The following is a 23951-nucleotide window of genomic DNA, read 5'->3' as shown; positions in this document are numbered from 1 at the left end:
CTATTGACAATGAGCAACGGAAATTTGAAACATAACTATTCACTAAACGAATGGTTCCTAGCAGGCCGGAAACCAGCCACAGGAGTTTGGAGGGGCCATGAATGTTAGGGGGGAGTCACTACAAATTCTCTTACAAATACCTATTTTTTTTTTATTCAGAGCATTTTGTATTGAGGTCTCGAGGGGCCATGAAAAGTTTAGGGAGGAAGGCCCCCTAGCCCCCCTCTAGTTGCGGGCCTGGTTCCTAGTTCTTTTTGAATGACAACACATTGAATGCCCACGACATCGCAACACCATTGTTTGACTGTTTTATTAATAGTATGTAAGCCTAGAAGTTTATATAAAGAAGTGACTATGTGAGGATTAATGCTGCCGCTGAAGGCTTGACTGGTACATTTTCTCTCAAAATTCATTTTAACTAATTATTAAATGCTTCATGGCTTTTAACTTATAAAATTTCACGACACCTTCTATGAGACTCCGTGGCACTACGACACGTACTATGAGACTCCGTGGCACTATTGTGTCTCGACACAGTGGTTGGGAACCACTTCACTAAGCAGTAACTCACATCAATAACAAAGATCTATATGTGCTTCGTCATTTTCTTTCACCTCAACACAAAGGCTTCATGGCTGAATGGGTAGCATATATGCCTTCGGCGTGGATGACCCAGTTTCGATTCCCAGTGGGTGCTCATGTGGATCAACAATGTAGGTTCACATCTCGCAAACCTTGGTGCAAAAAACCGACACTAGGCTTTTATAAAACTGGGACCGCCGTGGTTCAGTGGTAGAGTATTCACTTCTGGTGCGTGGGGTTTCTGGTTCGATCGCAGCTCGAGCCAAGTGGGCTTTGTGGTGGACAAACACCGTGTGTGTGAGTTTTCTCGGGGTTACCCGTTTCCTCCCACTTTCTTCATTCCACCATTTGTTTCATTTCTCATCATCATCGTCTCCTGCAGCCTACACGTCATAATCGTGGGATGTAAAACTGAAAGATTTCATTAGAAAAAACAAACTAATAGCACTATATTTTTAAAAGTAAATGCTAACTGGATTTTTTAATGCCTAAATTGATAATTTTTTGTTTGACTCATCACAGCAGGAGCTAAAAAAGAAGTTCGGCATAACTTAGTGTGTCCAGGAGCCAACACATGGAGGAAAGGGAGTCAAATGTATCTTTACTACAAAGTTTCAAATATGACAGCACTTGGAAGCACATGAGAAAGTAATTTAAAGGAACGCATATCCACCCAGCTCCCTAACTGTGAGCCTAATTGTATCCCGTATTTTGTAAGACTAAAACTATTTTTCATTAACAAGACTATAAGAGATAACATGTCATTCCTTTTATAACGGAAGACTTGCATGCAAAGTCAATATTATTCATATTAGACACTTGATAGTGGTATATGGACACAAGAAACACAAAGCACACATTTCTTGAATACACTGAAGTAAACATGGTAAAGTAGAATTTTAGGTCAACATTTAAAAACCACCTGTACCAGCTGTTTCCTGCAAGACCACAACTACCGCATCGCAAACGGTTTACTGATACGGAAAGTCTCAACACCTGCATCCGCACTTTTAATACATTTTCTTTCCAGTTCAGCTTCTTTTAAGCCCAAATCTCCGGAGATCACAACAATAAAGACGTCAAAAGTGTTTCCTCACCATCTGCTACTGTCACATGGCATAGACTACAAGAAGTGAAGGAAAAGAAGTGTTTTCCCGATTTTCACATACAGCTGCCCTCTAAATCCTTTCTTCACACACACACACACAAATCCAGAACACCACAGAGTTTTAGCTCACGAATAATCTGTACTTTATACTGCCTGGCTGCCAAGTCACAGCATTCAAGCTACTCAGAGGTATAGGAAATGGCTGGCAACGTTCCCATATGCCAGCAATTTACCGAGAGACTTCGATATTGCTAAGAAATAACAATTCATAACTTTACTCTCATATACATATATATATAAAATGGTCTCCTCCAAACAAGAATTCTGAGTGTGCTATTGACCAGCAAATTTTACGGAGAGAAAATTTGAAAATGAAAATTAAATGGAATTTTTCAGTTTTGCGTCTTACCTTTATGCCGGTTAGGCTATAGTTGACGGTGATGATGAGAAATGAAGGAAATGGTGGAATGAAGAAAATGAGAGAACCCCAAGAAAATCCACGCACACGGCTTGTCCACCAGAAAAGTACACTTGGCTTGAGCGGGGGTTGAACCAAGGACCCCACGCACCAGAGGTGAACGCTCTACCACTGAGCCACCGCGGCCCAGAAACACAATTTGAATTCGTATATTTACTTATTTATTTATTTATTTATTTATTCTTAAGCTATTGTAGGCATTCTGTGTCAATGTAGCCCAATAGCTAGTGTTCGTGGGCCCAGACAAGGGCGCCGATCCTGGAGGGGCCAGCCCTCCCCCCAAAGCTCATGTGCGCCCCATATTGTATTTATGAATATATAATATTTGGCATAATTTGAATGCAATTTGTCTTAAAATCTTCATATATATACCTTCTGGATCTGAATGGGCCCCCCCCAATTTTACAGAGAAATCGGCGCCCTTGGGCCCAGATGCTAGTTTCGGTAAAGTACCGAGCTCCCTACCGAAAAAGATTTTCTCGTCTCGTTTTCTGATTTATATACAAAATATATGCCCTGATATTTAAATTTATTGCATCTAGAAGTTAGAATCCTTCCGCGTCAGGAAAGTCCACCATTTAAATTACATTTATTATTGGAATATATTGTGTAATAACTTCCGTATCTTTAAACGTTGATAAATGCTTTTCATTGTGTTCGTACACTCACTCTACCAATGTACAGCTTTTATATATATGAATCATGTTGACATTAAAACAGAGAGATAAGATTTGGGTGAACTGGTGTTGCTCACGGGACACGAGGAATTTATTATCTTGATGTGCTGACAGCTAGAGGCAATAGGATTCAAAAATAATACAATTTTTCCATATTTTGAACACATTTTATAACATGTGAGGCTTATTTTCGTACTTTTTTTTTCAACTCTTTATTACTCTACAACGTAAGGATACGAATAATATACAAAATAATATTCTAATAATCGCGAAACAAGACCAAGATACAAACTGGCGATGATAATTAGTTTTAAGAAGCTTCCCATACTTCTTTCTTTTTTGTAATAATTATGATTTTGGAACAAATGGTAGCACATGGTTAATCTTAACACACTTTAAATGTAAATCCACAGTTAAAACCTTTAATATAAACGAAGAATTGAAAACATACAAATTCACAGTATGGATTAGTAAACCTACTGATTAAAAGCAATAGACCTATTCCTGTGTTGGTATTTAAAAAAAAAAAAAATCCCACAATGTGTTAGATCATTGGACGGTCTGAAGCCATACATACAAACCACAGGTCATCCCTCACACAACAGTATTGTGGGATTGATCACATACCTCACATTCTGTTTCAACCACATCCCGGATGTGAATCTATGGCTGAATTCACATATCAACGTGCGTTCGTTTCGGATGTCGACACGGTAATGCGTTTGATTTCACGTAAGAGTGGTGCTGTTTTTTTTTGTTTTTTTTTCTGATTAGAGATAAATCCCGTGATTGGTACAAAATTTTTAAAAGAATGTATGAAATAAAATTTATGATTTTTGAAACTCGTAAAGACGTTTCTTAATAATTCCATTAACTTAGCACTGGAAAATAACTAGATAATCTCAATAATACAGTGTACAACTAAAGCTTGGAAACACTGAAAAACTAAAATTTGATAATTTGTTTATCTTGTTAAAACATTTTGTGAAACCCTACCTTTTGTATTCGGATATAAAGACACTTTGAAGTTATTATTCTGTACACTAATTGAACGCCTTGAAACTATTTTTTTATTATTATTATTATTATACTTGTATCGTATTATATTGAATTGATTTTGAGTTTAACGTCCCGTTCAGCAACGAGGCTATATGAGACATGGATCTACTGATTAACGTGGAATCCGAACCACATGAGCTCCCGCCGGGAATCGAACCCGGGTCTCCCACGCCAAAGGCGCGTACGCTAACCATGTATTGTGTTATATTTCTATGGTTAAGTTTAATTTTCTATGTTAGACCTGCAACCCTCTCATATATACTGCTTTCGTCTGTATATATGTGTGTGTGAGTATGTGAGCGCACTTGTTTTCCAATATACGTATTAAGCACAGAGGTATATGAGACACATCCACCAGAGGTATTTGGATCATACAGACACTCACAGGAAATCAGACCTGAGCCGTATGAGAAGACAAAAACGCCAAAAATATTGATAAATATTAGTTATCAAAAACTAATAATTTAACTACATTACTAAAATATGAAATAAATATTTTCACAGCAAAATGGTTCAATATTGCCAAATCATTTCATAAAATCAAATTATCAGCGCTTGAAAAATCCACTCGCCTGCTCGCCAATGCGAGTACTTTTTGCATTTGGCGAGTAAAAGGCTATGTAAAGACTGCGACTCCAAAATGGTCTGGCTAGTAGATTTTTTGGATGGCTAGTACTTGCAAGCAAGATTTTTCAAGCCCTGCAAATTATCTGTCAGTTATAAAGATTAATAAATTCAATACGTAGTCAATATACTACATTTGACTAAACCAATGGGACCGTAGTGGCTCAGTAGTAGAGTAGTGATGAGCGCAAGAGTCTTGGTCTTGCAGTTTTTGCAAGAGTCTTGCATGCAAGACCAAGACCAAGACCAGGAATCCCGATGCAAGACCAAGACCAAGACCATACCTGCAAGACCAAGACCAAGATCATACCTGCAAGACCAAGACCAAGACCAAGACTCTTGCGCAAGAGTCTTGCATAAGTATGGTACTACTTGATTTTTTATAGAATGTAAAAAGGAAGGGGAAAAATCATTACATCTTTCACGTGAACTTCTTGGCTCCAGTGAAAATACCGCCGGAGTGAATTTGTTCACAGTAGTTTATGCAATCCATGTGAGTCGATCTGCTCCTGTAACATATAGCTACAGTATGTCGTTTTTGAATCGGTTGTTCACGAGACGACCGACAGCATAATTCTATGAATTGTTACAAGCTATAATAACTTCAGTGTCTGATTTACTTTGGTCATCATTTGATCATTCACGACGGCCCATGATTGGATTTTGGGAAATCATACGAAGAATAGTTGTGTCCATAAGAAGTGAATAAGCAAAAATAAACTAGAGCATGTTATGGACACGGTAGCTCAGTGGCAGAGCGTGCACCTCTGGTGCATGGGGCCCTGTTTCGATCGCAGCTTGCGCTATGTGAGCTTCTTAGGTGAACAAACACCCTGTGCGTGGGTTTTCCCGTTTCCTCGTACTTTCTTCATTCCACCATTTCTCATCATCACTGTTTCCTTTAGCCTCAGTGTAATAATCGTGGGACGTTAAAGTAGATATTTCATTTCATTTCAAAACATATTAATGGTGTTCTTCCTTCCAAAACTAAAGAAATGTAGTATTGAACATCGGCAATTCCGTACACCATACATGCCGACTACATGGGTGTGGCCTTGGCTCTGAGGTTCAAGCATCCGTTGGAAATGTTTAATGTGTACTTATAAAATTAATATTGAAATAACATTTTCATGACATTGACAAAAACTTAGCGCATGTGACCGCAAGTTTGATTTCATAGGTGGATGCTTATACGTTGAATAATTGTTTATCAATATAACTTATAGCCCCCTTAGGTATACGCCATATCTAGGATTTAACGATATAACATTATACAGCAATAAATAATCTATATTTACAACTGAGAGTGATTTCGTACTTATTTCAAATAACTTGAAGTTTGATGCCGTTATTATGTATTTCTAATGTAGGTCAAAAGTATTTACATAAATTGAGTTTACACAAAAGACATAGACAGTTGAGTCATTTTCAGTTTTCACTCAAATTATTCTAAGATATTGGGGCCGCGGTGGCTCAGTAGTAGAGTGTTCAGCTCGGGTGTTTGGGGTTCCGCGTTCGATCCCAGCCCCGCCAAGTGAACTTTGTGGTAGACAAACGTGGGTTTGGGTGTGTGCGTGGGTTTCCTCGGGGTTCTCCCGTTTCCTCCCACTTTCTTCTTTCCACCATTTTCATTCATTTTTCATTATCACCGTCTCCTTTAGCCTAGCTGGCATAATCGTGGGACGTAAAGCTCACAAATTTAATTTCATTTCATATTCGAAAATATTAAGAGGTTTAATTATTATTATTTTATTTTTTTCTCTCTATTTTGGTCAATATTGCAAAACATACCATCATCGTCATAATAATAGCTATTCTGCCATTATTGGCAGGTCACTTGCTGCAGCTGAGAAGGTTCAATGATGTGGTCCTCAGCTAGTCTCTTCGTCTTAACGTAGCAATTTTCTGTCTTAATATCTTTCTTCAACTACAATCTCCTTCGCCCCCTCCCTCTAGCATGTCCCTCATAATACAGTTCCTCCTCAGCCAATGTCCTCCTCTTCATTACATCTAAAATTCTTCTTTTCTCCCCTACTGCTACTATTTCTAAAACTTTCGCATTCGTTTTCCGTTCAACCCAGCTAATTCTCTCCTTTTTACTCCATGCCCACATTTCGAAAGTCTAACTGTTTCATCGTTTTTGCGTAATGTCCTTGTTTCTGCCCCATACAGTACATATTAGAATAAGTAAAACAAAATTTCAATATTTAATTGGGAGTTTGTTTAATACAAAGATGAGCTAATCGTGGTTGGAAAGAAAAAAATCTGACACCTTTAGAGTGTAAAAATAATTTTGCAATTTATGGTATTTCAGTAATCTGTGCCGTCTTGGTTTTCTTTCGTGCGTCTCACTGTCAGGGCTAGCCTCCCCAGTTTGGTAACCAGTGGAGTATTGTATCTGTTAAAACATAAAAATATTACGAAATGTTGTGATTTATCTTCTAAGTAGTGAAGCGTGATCACCCATTGAAAAAAAAAAAAAGTAAAGGTCATCGCCTATGTTATACAGTATCATCACACTTACACGAAGGTAAAATATATTACATTTAGAAACATACATTGTATTTCCCTCACTATTAACGCAATGTAGGATTTATTATTCCTTATATCCAGAGTAAAATTTACTTATGAAAATCATAGATTTCTTAAAAGCAAAACTTGCAAGACTCTTGCAAGCAAGACCAAGACTGGGTGTGCAAGACCAAGACCAAGACCAAGACTAGGTGTGCAAGACCAAGACCAAGACCAAGACCGCATGTGCAAGACCAAGACCAAGACCAAGACCACCCGGGTCTTGGTCTTGGTCTTGCATTTGCTCATCACTATAGTAGAGCGTTCACCTCTGGTGCATAGGGTCCTTGGTTCGATCCCAGCTCGCGCCAAGTGAGCTTTGTGGTGGACAAACACCGTGTGCGTGGGTTTTCTCGGGGTTCTCTCGTTTCCTCCTACTTTCTTAATTCCACTATTTTATTCATTTCTCATCATCACCGTCTCCTTTAGCCTAGCCGGCATAACCCTGGGACGTAAAACTTACAAAATTTTATTCATTTTGAATAGATCAACTGATTATCATTTGTGTTTATTAATCCTATTAGACAGATTGTATCAACAGGTTAAAAACTGCGACATTGTTCGTTCATCAAAAACACATGATTTATGAACAATAATCTATAGAGAGAGAAGGAAAATACCGGAAGACAAAGAACGCACGCGTTAAACTGAATATGATTGCAACGGAAAAGGAAACACATTATTATAATGCGTACCAAATGCACAGCTAAGCACGCGACTATAAAACTGAAGCTAACTGTATAATTCAACTATTTGAATTCAAAAAGAGCAAACCTTTCACCTGGTGAACGGGTCATAACTACATTGTAAAACACCTGTTCGTACAAGCAATGAATCAATATGTTAACGTACGCGAAAGTATAAAAAAAATGTACAAAAGAGATAATAAATTTATATTTATTTGTTCCTAAAGTCAACTGAAATTAAAACGTAGATGTATTTTTTGCTATTTTTAGTGGCGGCTCTTGAGGGAAATCATATCGGCAAACAAACTTTTATCACTTCAAACTAACCAGAGAAATTTGCCTAATGAGCTAATTCTTATACACAACAAATAAAACATGTAAACTTTATTCCTTAGTTTGAAGCGATAAAAAGTTTTTTTTTTTTTTTCTAACCGATATTACTTTCCTCACGAACCATCATTGGTAATTTTGTCCTAGAGCAATAGCACTGTACGAAAAGCAATTCGGAAACTAATTCTGGTGCTGGTAGGGTGTCATATACCATTTATTGCAACAGATCCTTCAACACTTGATCTAAATGTGCAACACGCGATCGTGCATCAGTCGACTGCACGGTTTATTCATTGCTAATGCACAAAACTGATATCAATCTCACCAAAAGAAAGCATTTCTTTGTATAACTGTCAAAATATCTCTTGCATCTTCTTTTTACAATGACCTCTTCCTGTCTTTTATCACGTACGTACACACAAACGAAATGCATCAAATAAAGATTTGAAACTCTAATTTGTGTCATAGACACGTTTTGTTGAGTAAAATGAAATAAGTTTACTTCCTCGACCTCAATGATATGATTGATCTGAATCTGGGGCGCACCTACGGGACCCATCCCTCCCAAAACTTCGTAACTCAACACGCATTTGTACACTTTTTCAATAAAAGTATACTTACTTAACAGGAAAATGATTGATGTAGCATGAAAATTTGATTTTACACTTCATCTGTACTCTTCCTCTTATAAAAACAATCTATATTTTTTTCTGAAAATATAGGTGAAAGTATTTTACAATTATTTATCTTTTCAGGTGGAGAATAATACCCGTTTAATACCACATAGACGTAGTGGTTTGTGGTATTGGATCCTCTCCCGCAACAAAAATTTCTGGATGCGCACCTGATCTGAACAGAACTTATAGTAAGCTTCTAAATAATGTAATCCTATGTTAACTCCTTTGATTTGACGTAAGGAAGATTAAATATTTCCATCAATTTCATTTCGATCTATCGCATCCCTAATATTTAGTTTTACTCTTTCAAACTATCCCAGTACAGTTTTCCCTTCCCTACTGTTTACCAACACTTTCTCCGAGTTTCCTTTTTTTTTTTTTTTTAATTTTTCTCCACGAACGCATTTCCAACGATTTCAAGCGTTCAACTTCGCTTTTCCATAATGGTGATATAGAAGCTTAGTGCAAAATTTGTATAAAGGCATTTTTTGTACTTTTTTTTTACTCAAAACTTCACAAAATATAATTTTTCTCAATGTATTCTCACTATTTTAATTTCTTCTTTGAAGATATTTCCTGTTCATATCTGATCTTCAATATCAATAATATCTAAGTATCTGAAACTAGATAGCTGTTTTCTACTTTTCTTCCTCCAACTTATTTCTGTAACAAAATAATTATCTACACTTTTTTATTAGGAGGAACATAAATATGTTAATCAATCAAATAATTCCATTTTACAAATGTTCCTTTATCATAATTTTTAGTTCAAGTTTGTTTGTCTTATGAATCATAGCGCCTAATTCCTTGATTTTACGTATACATACATTAAAGGAACATTGAATTTTGTAAATGGTATTCTGAGTGTAGGAAAAAGAAACCTAAAAAGATATATTCAAAATTTAGAAGAAGCAAATAATACAGTTTAATTCTAGACAAAGTGGTAAACACAAAGCTCTCAAATGCTGATCTATCCGACAATTTTGGTGTTAGACAAAATGATCATAGAGGGCACTACTCTTAATTCCAACTTCCCACTACTTGCTGAAATCAAAATTTATTGTTCTTATGACCTTATCAAAAGTTATCAAAAAATAGATTTCTGAATTTTTTTTTTTCTCAGCGCCACTTAAAAAATAAAGTCAGATTATGAAGTGAAGATTCGTCTATCTTCTGTTGTTTCCTTTTTTTTTTTTTCATCAATAAAATGCAAAATTCCCGGAAATTGAGGATGCCTTTCGAGCCACTGTAACCATCCGGTCTTTAGACTACCCGATTCTGAAGTCAACTGTATCATTATGTAATGATTCAAAGCTACTAAATGTAAGTCAGGATTATAATTGTGTACAGCGTTTTAGAGGAATAGCAGTATGTTAAATATGTACTATTCCGATATTTACTTTTGAGAACATACAAAATTACAGATAATATGTATCAATGTAATCAAAAGTTAAATAATCATACATTTTTTAAAGAAGCTTCGATTGTGAAGGATCTACTTTAAGGCTCCTGAATGATAGAAGTTTGAGGAATAATCGAAACTATCGATTTCAAACCAGCTCGTTTATTAGAACTTCCACTAGCCATTTAACTCTTTAAAAAAAAAAAAATAGTAAAATGGAAAAGCACAATTATACATTTAAAAAATACATGAATTCTTGAATTCGAATCCAAAATCTCAAATGTACTGAACAAAAAACTTGGCGTTTGACAATTGATAAATCTGAATAAGACAGTTGGGTTGAAGTTCAATGTTTTGAATTTTATTGGTTAAAAGGTTTTTCGCGTCATTTTCATCAGAAAGTAAGAGTTAATTTTTGCTTTTTCGCATACACTTGTTACGCTAATGGTAAAAACAAGTCATTGACAAACTTACTTATCCAATGTTATAAAGACAAATTAATTAAAATGCAGTGCTAAAAGAAGAAAGTGGTAGTATTAATAGTCCATGTGTATTCTCTCACCTTGAGAATATACGTTGTACAAGCATGGTCATGAGCTATTTCTCCATTATAAGTATTTACAATTTTGACAACCGCATCTTTCCAGTAATCATTTCAACATGAGATTTCTTGCTCTGGTTCAACCTTGAAAAGAAAATCACCAGGAATTCGCACACAATTGGTTTTTATTTTGCTGTCATGATTACCATAGATAATTTCCATATCACACTATTGCTTTGTGTCACTTACGATGGGCTTAACCAGCCACGTCCTTCTTCCAAGAATGTAGGTCGTGTAGGATTCCATACAATAAACAAAGCGAAAACGTTGTGTACGTGTTCACTACGTCACAAGATTACACGTTGTGTTAGAAGTTGCAGAGAGACAGGGAAAAAAATCTGTACCTCCAACTTCTCCCAAGAACACACAAACTAGCAGTTGCTGCATTTCTTCGCTTTGCACATTTGTCAGTACATATGTGTATGTGTAAAGATGCTAATCTCACTTAAAGCATGCTGTTACAATGAAGTGTTCTAACACGTAACACTGCAATGCATGGAATAAGCATATTAAAAAGTATAACGATAATTACTTATATCAAGCAAGCATCTCACTGTCAAGTTTTGTTGAATTTTGACGAATTCTTGAAACAAATGTTTGGTAATAACATAACACTGTTATTGCTATATTTATTATTGCAATTTCAAATCTTTCTGACAAAGAAATACAATTAAAAAAAACTGTTTGAAAGAAGTCGAAGACTTCAAAATTTTTTAAACATCTCTCAAGTTGTATTTTGTGTACGTTTGTTACAATTTCTTTAATTCACAATTGCATTAATGTATTAGAAAATATACTATTATTATCAGTTAAAATAAACAAGATCTACATATGGGGCTAACTGAACATTTGATCGATCACGGAAATAAAAAAATTTCACAATTCATTGTGTAGGATTGCATTGTGTTTCTGCGTTCAATGTAACTATTATGTGTGCAAATTTCACCTTAGTATACAACATGCCACAAAACATTAACAAGATTATTACATATTATTTACAGATAGATAACTGATTACAATATACTATAAAGTAGTATCTGTGTGAATTGTAAACTGGTATGTAATTATTATGTTCTAGTGGGCAGAAGGCTAAAGAATGAGGAACGAAACATTACAATCTTGCTATCTAACATTGATTAAATGTTAAAGTACAGAAACGAGGGAGAATATTTAAATGTTAGACTAATCTACCAAATACCAACCCTGATTCCTAGTCTATCTTTGGATGGCAATATATTTGGCCAGGCTTTCTTCCAGAAAATTTTGTGGAATTCATAATGTGAGGAAGTTGCACTTGGATAATATTTGTTAAAGACTTTCTTCGCAAAAGAGTGGCATGTAATCGCAATTCATCTTAGATCTAGAGGAGGGAGAGAGGGGTGGAAGTATGCGTGAAAAAAAAAAACATTGCATTTGGTTGAGTTGATTTTAGTTTTGCGTCCCTTTCTGCAGCGAGGCTACATGAGACGTGGACCTACTGATTAACGTGGAATCCGAACCACATGAGCTCCCTCCGGGAATCGAACCCGGGTCTCCCACGCCAAAGGCGCGTACGCTAACCGCTTAGCCACGGAGGAGCTCAACATTGCATTTGGGTCTGTTGGACTATTTGTCAAACTTAACCCATTGATAGTCACTTTTTTCAATAATTCTGTATCTTTTTTACGTCTCACGTTTATGCCGTAAGCTAAAGAAGATGGTGATGATGAGAATGAATAAAATTGCGGAATGAAGAAAGTGGACAGAAACGGGAAAACCCGAGAACAGTGTAGCTAAAGTAGTTCAAAATTTTGTTTGAAATGACGACTTAACGTTATTACGAATGTTCGCATTAACGTTACAAGATCTTAAACAACTAGAGGAAGATTTATTTTGTTTCGTCTGCTTCCGCTTATGTATAAGAGAAGAGACGTAGATGGTATTTTATTTTTAAGAACATTTTTCTTAATACGTTGATATAGTAATCCATGTCTTAAAGAAAATCATATACAGGGTTCTATATCGAAGCTATTCACGGATATACAGCATCAGGACAAAAGCATCACACGCCATTCATCCTGTTCCTCTGAATTCTCTTTAACGTGTGGTATTCCATGGTTGCTGTTGAAGTGGCTATCGTCTCTACGGCATAATTAAAGATTCCAGATTTAAAATTTATTTTAAGTTAATTCATATTGTATAGTATTTAGTAATATGTTCTATAGTATCTTTGATTTAATAGCTCACATATTATCAATTACATCACATCCTTTGTTTCAGATATTTACAGTCAGAGTGTATATTCTGTCTCCTCCATTTGCCTTCCTTGTGGGTTTCTTATCTAGCACAGCTTTTCATTTTTCTTTCTTTCTTACTTTTTTTTTCTGTGAAAAGCCACGTCCTCGAATCAAGCACTACAAATCAGCCACACACGACAGGTGCACACACCCAATGACAATGGGATTTTCATCACAAAAACTGCTTTTGCTGTGTGTCATACACTGATCAAAAAAGTACGGAAAGAAACGGTATGATATAATCAATTGTATTCGTACGAAGTCAAGTTTACCTTCATAAATGTTACGTAATACTGTACAACTGCAAAGCTAACTAAATCATTGCTTGCTGTTTTCCACGCTCGATTTTGTCCATTACAAATCGAGTAAATTGTACATCCTCAACTATAATGGGCAGCAATAACAGTAAAGGAATATTGCAATATGACATGCTTTTTCCTCTACCGTCAAAGGTGTTAAAAAGAGAGAAAAACACGATTTATCTTCACTAGTTGTTACTATAGCATATACTCGTATTCTCTACACCAGTGGTTTGTCGCGAAGTCCCATTGGGTGCGTCGCGAAACATAATTTTAAAATCACTAACTATTTAATAATTTTGAGAGAGAATGTACAAGTCAGTCTCCAGCGACAGTAACAATGATCTGTACTACATGGAGTCACTATTGTATAGAAACTATTACAGTATCCTAATAAGTATATTTTTTTAAAAAAATAAATATATCGTGATGTTTGGTAAAGAATGTCGTCAGTCAGAAAAGATTGGGAACCACTGCTCTACAGGCTGCTTGTATCTTCAAGACAAAAGTCGATAACTATGAGAAAACATTATTTAAAAGAAATCAATATTAACTTATCTATACAGCCACTTCGTCATACCTATTAAAAGCTCGCGAATTCATTTAGTAAATGTGAATAACTCGAACGTCTATTGTCACAGAAACAAAAGCCTACCAATGGATCATTTTCCTATGTCAAACTAATAAAATCAGAATTGAATGTTATCATCATTATGCATTCCTTCAGATCCATTTTTATATTGATCCTACCGTCTATTATACGGTTAAGAAAAGTTGGTATCTGACAGATAGCTGCATGTGTTGTAAACAAAACGAAGGGGAAGGTTGTTTACCAATCATTGGAGTATTTCTTCAATTTTTTTTCTAAACAACTACGGTCACTGACCGCGTTGTTGGCAAGTTGAAGTTGTATCCTTTGTCAAATATTCCAACTATTATTACTTTTGTTAATTGGATATCATACGAGAATGATCACCCTATTGTATTATTACGATCATAGAATTGGGACTTGTTAAAGTTCTAAAGTTTTTCGCCAGACCTGCTGTCTCTGTAGTTGCAGAGCCTGCAACGCACCACGTGTTTTGTCCAACTGTCAGAGGATAACATTCCTTAACTTTACAATAGAAATGTGATTTTTTTAACACGATTTGCAACTAGCACTCGAATCACACCGCATGTACGATATGGGTTATGTCCCATTCATCTTACACATCACGATTTAATTATCATCACTTTATCAGTAAGGTATATAATGAAGTGTCTCATTATGCATCTTTCATCAGTTACAATTCATTCTTTTGTATTTGCCATACAGTCTCCTCAGATATTATCGAACACCCTCAGCATGGCGTTCCTTTCAATTTTTGATTTGTTAGATATTATTCACGAAGGTGTCTTGTATAGGTAAGTAGCACGCAATTTCTACTACTAATAATAATTCAAAAAATCAACAAAATGTTCTTACATAGATATACTATACAATCGTAACTTTACTCACAGATTTGCAGTGGATAGCAAGTAATCTCGGTGAATAGGGGCCCGGAGGATTATGGTCCTGCTTATTTTTTTAAGCTACAGCAAGAATTTTTTTTTTTAGTTTTACGTCCCACTATTATGCCGGCTAAGCAGTCACTATAAATCACTTGTCCCGTCAATGCTTTCAACACTTCAAATAACACTAGCTTTCGTATCTCCTTTTCTCAAAATCTGACTTACACACACACACAAATGTACTATATACACATATACAGAACCACATACACACTTTGGGGAGGGGGTTGCAAAATGGAAATAGTATATTTTCTTCCATTATGTACTTTCTACTCAACGTAAAATGAAAATAAAAATTGAAGCACGACTTTAATTAACTTTAGAAATGAGTAAGTATTTTGTTTAGAGAAAACTTAAATGAATTGGAAACAAAAAAACTAATAACATCCGTGTTGTTTGAAACAACAACTTTCTTCCAAGGTCGCGGAAGAGAGAAAAAAAATCTTAATTGTTTTTGTTCGATTATAAGCAGTGTTTTTACATTAACCACGTTTTATCAACATTGCCCAGGAGCGTGTAAACTTAAAACAAAGGCAGCTTCTTTCAGTTGCTAACTTTATTATTCATAAACTTATTACTATGTGCAACTTATTGTTCATTCCATCGATATTTTATTTTTTTTTTATATTGAAATAATTTAACGGAAGGGGGTAGGGGGCTTTACTTTTTTTTATCTTGTTCGAAAGTATGCGAAGAATTCATGACCTACCTGGCTACGTACTTCACATACTTCATTCTAGGGAAATACTGGAATAGTATTGTATATTCGATAGTCGCATCTGACATGCAATTTTTAGTTTTGCAGTTGGTTGTATAATTGAATATCGTACAACTAGGAGTTTCAACAATTAAAAATGTTGCCATTTTACACGAACTGAAAAATATATAATTATAATCAAATGGTTTATAGTATGTACTGTCAAATACATTTGAGTCCACAAGCAACTGAACATTTTCAGCACTCACTGGGTTTTCGCTTTTATCATATGTTTTTCAATGCGAAAAAAAAAAAAAAAAACGTTAATCGAGTATTTACTCTGAAAGGCGGAAAATATTCTTCAGAATACAAGGCTGTTCCGAGTAAGATATTGAGGGGGTAACACATCCTCCAAAATACACAACTTTATATTGGTTATAACGGTATCTTAAATGTTTCTATAGTAAGATTCTTTTTCTTCAAAAAGACAAAATTCTTCTGATTTTTTCTTTAAACCCTAACATATGAGCTATATGGAAATTACATAATTTAATATATGATACAGAAAAAGAATTAAACGTAATATAATCTTCCTTTGCTTGATTACATGATTGGAATGAAGTGGACAGTGTCAAATATAGGAGCAGGAGGGGAGAAAATAAACAGGTGACTCCTTTCCAATACCTAGGTAGTACTACTAGTGATATCAAGTGTGAATTGAAATAAAAACACGGGTAGGAATGGCGAAAGAAGCATTAGGGGCGAGAAAAGTCTGTAGATCCTTGAATAAAGAGTTAGAGTATGTACTGTATAGGGCAGAAACGTGGATATTGCACAGAAGTGATGAAAAAAAAAATACTGGAAGCTTTCGAAATGTCGGTGTAGAGCAAAATACAGAGAATTAGATGCATCAAACGGACTATGAATGACAGAATGTTAGATGTGATGGGAGATAAAAGAACGATTTAGATGTAATTGAAAAGAGAAATTGGTTGGACCATTAGTTGAGAAGAAACTGATCATAAAGGACGTGCTAAAGGGTATGGTGCCAGGAAAGAGATGGAGAGGGCGACAGGGGATACAGTTGATGGACGGTATCAAAACAGAAAAATCGTAATGTGAAGACGAAGAGGTTAAAGCTGAAGACTGTGTGCATGGAAACTTCTATTGCGGCACGTGACCTGCTAATAATGGTAGAATACCTACGATCAGGCGCGGATCCAAGGGGGAGACTATAAGGGCTATAGCCCCCTCTTGACGCTCAGGTATACACTGGATAAAATGGGCTTCAATTCTGCTTTACACTGGATAAAGCTGCAAACTATAGCCCCTCCCCTGATTATATCCTGGATCCGCCACTGCCTATGATGATGATTAATATTCAAGACACACCTTCAAAGATTGGATTCCTACTATTAATAATTCCATTAAAGATTTACCCTCACTAATATTGCATGGCTCTCAAATCAATCTCTATACTCTACTGAGTGCGCAAGCGTATATTTTATTTTATTTTTAATCAAAGAGGGGTATTGCATTTAATTTATCAATATTACTGCTCAGCACTAAAATATTTTAAAGAGAAAAAATACTAGAGAGGAATGGCATTTTAAATTATGTATATCAATGATTATAACAATATCTCGCCGCTGGACTTATGTACACACATGAATTCCTTGGAAAAAAAAACGTAATGCATGAAAGGGTTTTTATATATACAGTAATATATATATAACATCTTGGCATTTTAATGTGGCCTACTGCAACTGCACGCGAGTGGTTAATGAAATAATAGCTGATACCGTTTCTTGAGATACTTATTTTTTTCTTTCATTCTTTCTTTATTTTAACACTAATTCAAGTTTTATTAAAATTCCATTTTTTGCATTAGTGCACAAGAAACAGGTAAGAATAAAACACACCAGAATCGTTACTAGTATAACAAGTTATTAACGAAAGAAAGATAAAAAAAATCATAGAGGATGTCGGGACTTCATAATAAGCAATGTCCTTACGCCTGCCTCTAATGGCAATGTATGCCACTGGGGTTCCTCTCAGCTTTCTCTCTACAGACATGGCATGTCTTCTCTCAATATGGAATCCTTCCAACAACTGTCAACATGCAAGATGACATTGTAAAAGCAACCATCTTCAAGGCTTTTAAATCTTTACATTCCAAATTATGTACTTTAAACGTCCTTGTTATTATCTCTTTATACAACTACAATCAAGAACGGAGGAGAGAAGAAAAAAATCATTGGACGGACGTTTAGTTTGCAATTCCTCTTTTCTGCGATTATGTTGACCAGGTCAGTAGGACATTTCAAGTTAAGCAAAAACTATTATTTTCAGTATATATATATTTTTTATATTTATATAGGAAATATAACGGTAAATGATGAAAGAACTTCTTATGAGGGGGAAAAAATGTCCTGATTTGGGTGACCACAAATAACTCTTATGCTACAATTAGCAACGTTAACAATGCACTTCATGTAAATCTTAATACAGTTGATTACTCCATAGTAATCTGATCCGTAATTTATTTCCTTACAGCAAAACAAAGTCCACTTATTTTCAGAATTATCAAATTCGCATTATGTTATTAGTGGTTGAATTGAAGTTTAATGTGCCTTTCAGTACCGAGACTATATGAAACTGTGAATCTAGCACTTTTCTGGGGAAGAAATGAAATGAAATCTTAAAGTTTTACGTCCCACGATACGCTAAAGGAGACGGTGGGAGGAAACAGGAGAACCCCGAGAAAACCCACGAGCACGGTGTTTGTCCGCCACAAAGTCCACACGACGTGAGTTGTGATCGGACTAGGGACGCCAAGCACCGGAGGTGAACGCTCTACCACTGAGCCATCGCGCTCCCGTTTTTCTGGGGAAGAGTCATTGTTATCTTTTTAAAAAATAATAAATAATTATAATGTATGTTTATATTACACTTCAAGAATTTTACATGTACAATCGATCATTGGTTCTTTTAAAAAATGAATAAATCGTCTTTCTATAAACTATGTTTCTCATTCATTAATATTGAAGTCGACCTGTAGGAGTATGATGGTATCTCGTCTTCTTTTATATAGACAATCATCCCTCGATTTAACGGACTTCGGAAATAGCGGACAAAATCTGAAGCAGTAGATTCAGTCAAAGTCACGATTTTAAACTAAAAATGTTGACTTTACTGTATTATAATGAATATTTACAAGTGTATCAAGCATTTTACATTAACAGATTAGATGTACTTCATTAAAAGCACAGTACTATAATTTTTCTCTTTCTTTCCTGATGTAGTTGTGGATATTAGCCATCGCAGACAGTGTCGGAACTTGCGGACAATAGAGAACATTGGACCACCATTGCCCCCGTTTAGTAATTTAAAATAAGAGATGACTGTATATAATTATTATAAGGAAGATGAATATTAAATTAAAATTCTACTTCTACAATATAATTTGACGTAGTTCTTTCAAAATAGGATACTATTTTTAGTGTGAAAACCTGCAAATAAATTCAAGGTTGTTATTGACAAATTCAGTACTGATTTTTTTTTTTTTTTTTTTAAGTTGATATGATACATACAAAAGACGAAATGTTCAGCAACTAGGAACATCAAAATCTGTAATCGTATCACTAAAATACAGTTCACTAATAGCAAATACTAATAGTGTTACAAGATGGTAATATTTTTTAAAAAATAATAAAATAGCTGCAAAACGATAACTTTTTTTTCAACAAAAACCTTAACCAATTTCAACACAGCGTTTCAATATCTAGTTCCAAAGATTATCATCAGATTCTAAAGAAATGTATGTGGGGCCACCGGGAAGGTAGAATCTTTCAAACAAGCAAACTCACAATCAATGCTCCTATGTCGAAGTTGTGTGTGAACATATGAGTTTATTGCATAGTGTTAACTCCAAAATTGTCTAAACGTTTTGACGTTAAAAATTTAATATCGCTTTGTAGTGAACACTTGATTCAAAATTTACATTCAAAAAGCGTTAGGCGCTTAATACACCTAAAACGTAAATAAATAAAAGAAAAGAGAAAGAACTTACTACAAAAGTCGAATATTTTAAATCCCATTTTTCTCGGAAAATTACGATTTACGATATTTTTGGACATCTTTATACGCAGCAGACACAGCTATTTAAACGAGTTGAATTAAGAACCATGTCCTTTTTTTTTTTTTTTTTTTTTTGAAGTTGGTTATAAATAAGAAAAATATAGGCAAATATCTTTGAGATAACACTTTTGAGTATAATTTATAACGCAGAGAGAAAGTAAATATTTATCCAGGTTACCCCTGGTATCCAATTTCAAAGAACCTCGAGGAAACGAGTGTAGAACGAGAAAGACTTCCCGTCTTCACCGACAATCGAATCCGGATTGCCCAGATAGCACGTAATCACCTTATCGACTACACTTCTGTTGCTCTTGATCATTTTCATCTTAGGAAACTGTAATTTTGTAGTTGCTCAGAAGGAACACGGTCTGGAATTGGTTCATTTTGCAAAGTATCTCTTAGATATAAACAAATATAGTTTACTTATTTATTTCTAGTGTCCGGTCATGATTTTTTTAATGCATATATATATATATATATATATATATATATATATATATATATATATATATATATCTTTGATTCAACCATAGGACGAATTACAACACACATGCTTTGCCGCTAACCACCCTTTACTGAAGCCTACGAATAGAAACATCCGTTGTTTAAAGTACAAAATCTTTAAAAGAAAGTGAGTGGTCAGAGTTATCTAAATATCACTCAATCCCTGCTCTTTACTAATTCAATGTATATACATTTATTCTTGTATCGTTCCCAGTTGGATCCATCATATACCGTTTGAATAGTTCTTAAGTTCGATATAGGTACACTTCGATATGTTAATGCTAAGATCTTTACATATTTCTTTGTATAAACCAAGTGGTATTTCAAGTTTACAGTTGCATAGAAGATTTGCACGTTGAAAGGACGTTAATGGAACGAGTTCGTTCCTTTTCTAGAGAGTAAGAATATATATATGGGACGAGAGATTGAAAGTATTCTTTCAAATAAAAGAAACTTTTTCGACATAAACGCATCGTAACAAAGAACATATGAAAACTAACAATATCGAGCTTTGAAATTCTAATTAATTGTACTTTTATTTTTCACACGATTTTCTTCAGGTAAGTTGATTTTCGACAAACTTAATAGAATGACCAGCCAGATCTCATTGCTTGGCCACCCCAAACCTCTGATTTAAAATCAATGGATTTTTTTAAAGTACAATACATTGTGCATTAAGAAAAAAATCCAGTCAATTGATCAGTTGCATCGAAGAATTGTCAAAACTTTAGAAGCAATGTTCATCTGCATGTGGACTATGTGGGTTTACTGGTTTGATGCCTGTAGGGTAGGGGTGTTGCAAGAACCGGTTTCGGTTCGGTTTGTAGTCTAAACCGAATTAATCGGTTTGGACTTCAAACCGGTTCGGTTTGGAAACAGTTCTGTTCGGTTTCGGTTAACCATTCCAAACCGAAACCGCGGTTTACGTTTTCAGAACCATCCACCCCTACTGCAAATGGTATACATTTGAGTTCGATAGTTGAGTAGCGTATGAGCAAGTTATTTTGATACAAGAGAAAGAGCAAATTGAAACACTAGAGCAGCGTTTCCCAACCTTTTTCAACTTGCGGCACACTACAGGTGTAACTTGAATTCTCGCGGCACACCCATATATATATATATATATATATATATAATTACCGTGGTATTTTAATGTGATTACTAATTTCCTTCTTACAGAGAAGAAAGCTCGATCACTGATTTTCCCCCGTGCTAAATCATTATACTTATTTTTCATTCTAATTTTAAAATAGAAAACAATAGCAATGAAATATAGGACTCGGGTTTTTAAAAATCCACTTTCTCTTTCGAAAACTGTATCTAACCTCTAACTAAAAGGGAAGATCACTAAATAACGAACAAATAAACAAATCCCCTATACTTTTAAAACACAAATGTAGGTAATTTGTATGCATGCTTGCTTTGTTGAATTTATTGAATGATATGTTAAAATTTCAAGTTACGAAATAGTCTGCAACAATAAAGAAGTAATAATGGTCATGACAATGATAAATACGTTTTTCAACCTTAAAAATGTACAGAAAAGTAACACAATATGAAATTTAAAATTGTAGATTTATAGTAGAGGTTCATAGTAATGTGAAATATAAATATAAATTTTCCCCTGTCTTGCAATTTGGTTCGTATAGAATTAATAATTTGTTTCGATTTTTTCGCGGCACACCAGTGTGCCGCGGCACACCGGTTGGGAAACGCTGCACTAGAGCAAAGCAGGAGAGGAAATGAAGTAGAGGGAATTGGAATAAGCAAGTGTTGCCAGTGTACGCTTATGGTTCAAAAGGAGTATGCCTGCAAAACCATCGACTACGCACGCTATCGATGTTCTTGACTGCATGTCACAACTGTTATTATCAACGCCAGATTGTCTTCCTGTTTCTTTCTTTTTTTTTTTTGTATGATTTACTGAGAAAGAGAGCAGTATTCTATGACATCACTGAGAATTCAAATGGCAATAACTGCTCTAAAAGTATAGTTTACTGAGAAAGAGAAGCAATCTATGACATCACTGAGAATTCAAATGGCAATAACTGCTCTAAAAATATAGTTTACTGAGAAAGAGAGCAGTATTCTATGACATCATTGAGAATTCAAATGGCAATAACTGCTCTAAAAGTATAGTTTACTGAGAAAGAGAGCAGTATTCTATGACATCACTGAGAATTCAAATGGCAATAACTGCTCTAAAAACATAGTTTACTGAGAAAGAGAGCAGTATTCTATGACATCACTGAGAATTCAAATGGCAATAACTGCTCTAAAAATATAGTTTACTGAGAAAGAGAGCAGTATTCTATGACATCACTGAGAATTCAAATGGCAATAACTGATCTAAAAGTATAGTTTACTGAGAAAGAGAGCAGTGTTCTATGACATCACTGAGAATTCAAATGGCAATGACTGCTCTAAAAGTATAGTTTACTGAGAAAGAGAGCAGTATTCTATGACATCACTGAGAATTCAATTGGCAATGACTGCTCTAAAAGTAGTAGTAATTTTATCTGTGCTTCAGAAGGTAATAAACAGGCTTTTTTCCAGAAATTTTATCTGAGTGCGCTGCACTGGACGACTATCTAGTAAAAGGACGTCTTCTGTACAATGTAATCGCAATTTATCTTAGCTCTGCACGGGCGGCTGTCCAATTCAGAAGGGAGGGCGGATGAAGCTTCAAAGAAGTATGTCTGACTTTTTTGATTTGAGTCTAGCGTTCCTTTCGGCAGCGAGGCTATATGCAACGTGAACCTAAGGCTTAAGGTGGGATCCGAACTACATAAACCCTACCGGGAATCGAACTCGGGTCTTCCGTCCCAAAGACGAAGTATGTCTTTGAAAAAAAAAAAAAACACTGGTAACAAAATAACACTAATTAGACCTGAGCTTCTCCCTTCAGTATAGAATTTTCTTCACAAGAAAAAGTCATATTCAATATAACTGTATTCCTATTTCACATTTTTCCTAAGCGGAATGCATTTGATTTAATTCCCCTGAGAGCTTTTTTGATTTTATAACTAACTACATTATAGAAAATAAACTCTTTTCTTTCTTTCCTTTCTTAGTGCATTTTTAAAATACAATTGAAAATTTCTTTTCATTTTCCTCTTTACATATTTTATCACTGTCTTGGCTTTTAGTCCAATGTATAAATAAACATATTCAGACTTTTAAGTATAGAAAACTGTTAAGTAAATCCAGCAATATGTTTTCTACCTCATTATTTTGAAGTAGCAACGACGTAGAACTATATGCACGCGTGGGTTCAATATGTGTGTGTGTGGGATAGTCATGACTATGCATAAGTAAAAATGTGAAAGATCACGGCTACGTATTAACTAACTTGTTTTAACTCAAAATTCAAAGGATATTTATTAAAACAAGTAACTTTTATGTTGTTCTGCGTTCTTTAGTTTCTGTCCATCTGCACTTGCGAAATCAGAAAATAATTACCAGTGAACACTATCGGATGCAGAGGGGTTATTTGGAGCGGGCGGATCATATCTTGGTCTAGGCTCGAAGTACGGAGCTTTACATCAGAATAGAATAAAGTAGCACAATTTTTATAAGTAGCTATAAATATAAATCTTCAACACATAATTTAACAAATAATATACAAGATTTGTTGGTACTTTTTATATCTAATCGCGATGTGATGCTAAATAGCGAGCTTTTTCTCC

At 35.0% G+C, this 23951-nt stretch overlaps 1 protein-coding gene across 10 annotated transcripts in view; it reads right to left on the bottom strand.

The window, feature by feature from the left end:
* RapGAP1 (Rap GTPase activating protein 1) overlaps positions 1-23951 on the bottom strand; it is a 651202-nt gene that overhangs the window by 39793 nt on the left and 587458 nt on the right. The window contains exon 1 of one of the 10 annotated variants that reach the window (XM_081736851.1): positions 10757-10779. The exons of the other annotated variants lie outside the window; for them this stretch is intronic. The gene's annotated coding sequence lies outside the window, so the exon portion shown is untranslated. Of the gene's footprint in view, positions 1-10756; positions 10780-23951 lie in introns of those variants that run through there. 10 annotated transcript variants of the gene reach the window in all.

The sequence above is a fragment of the Thermobia domestica genome, chromosome 13, assembly GCF_964235325.1.
Source record: "Thermobia domestica chromosome 13, izTheDome1.hap1.1, whole genome shotgun sequence".
NCBI lineage: Eukaryota > Metazoa > Arthropoda > Insecta > Zygentoma > Lepismatidae > Thermobia > Thermobia domestica.
This window is presented reverse-complemented; position numbering and strand designations above follow the sequence as displayed.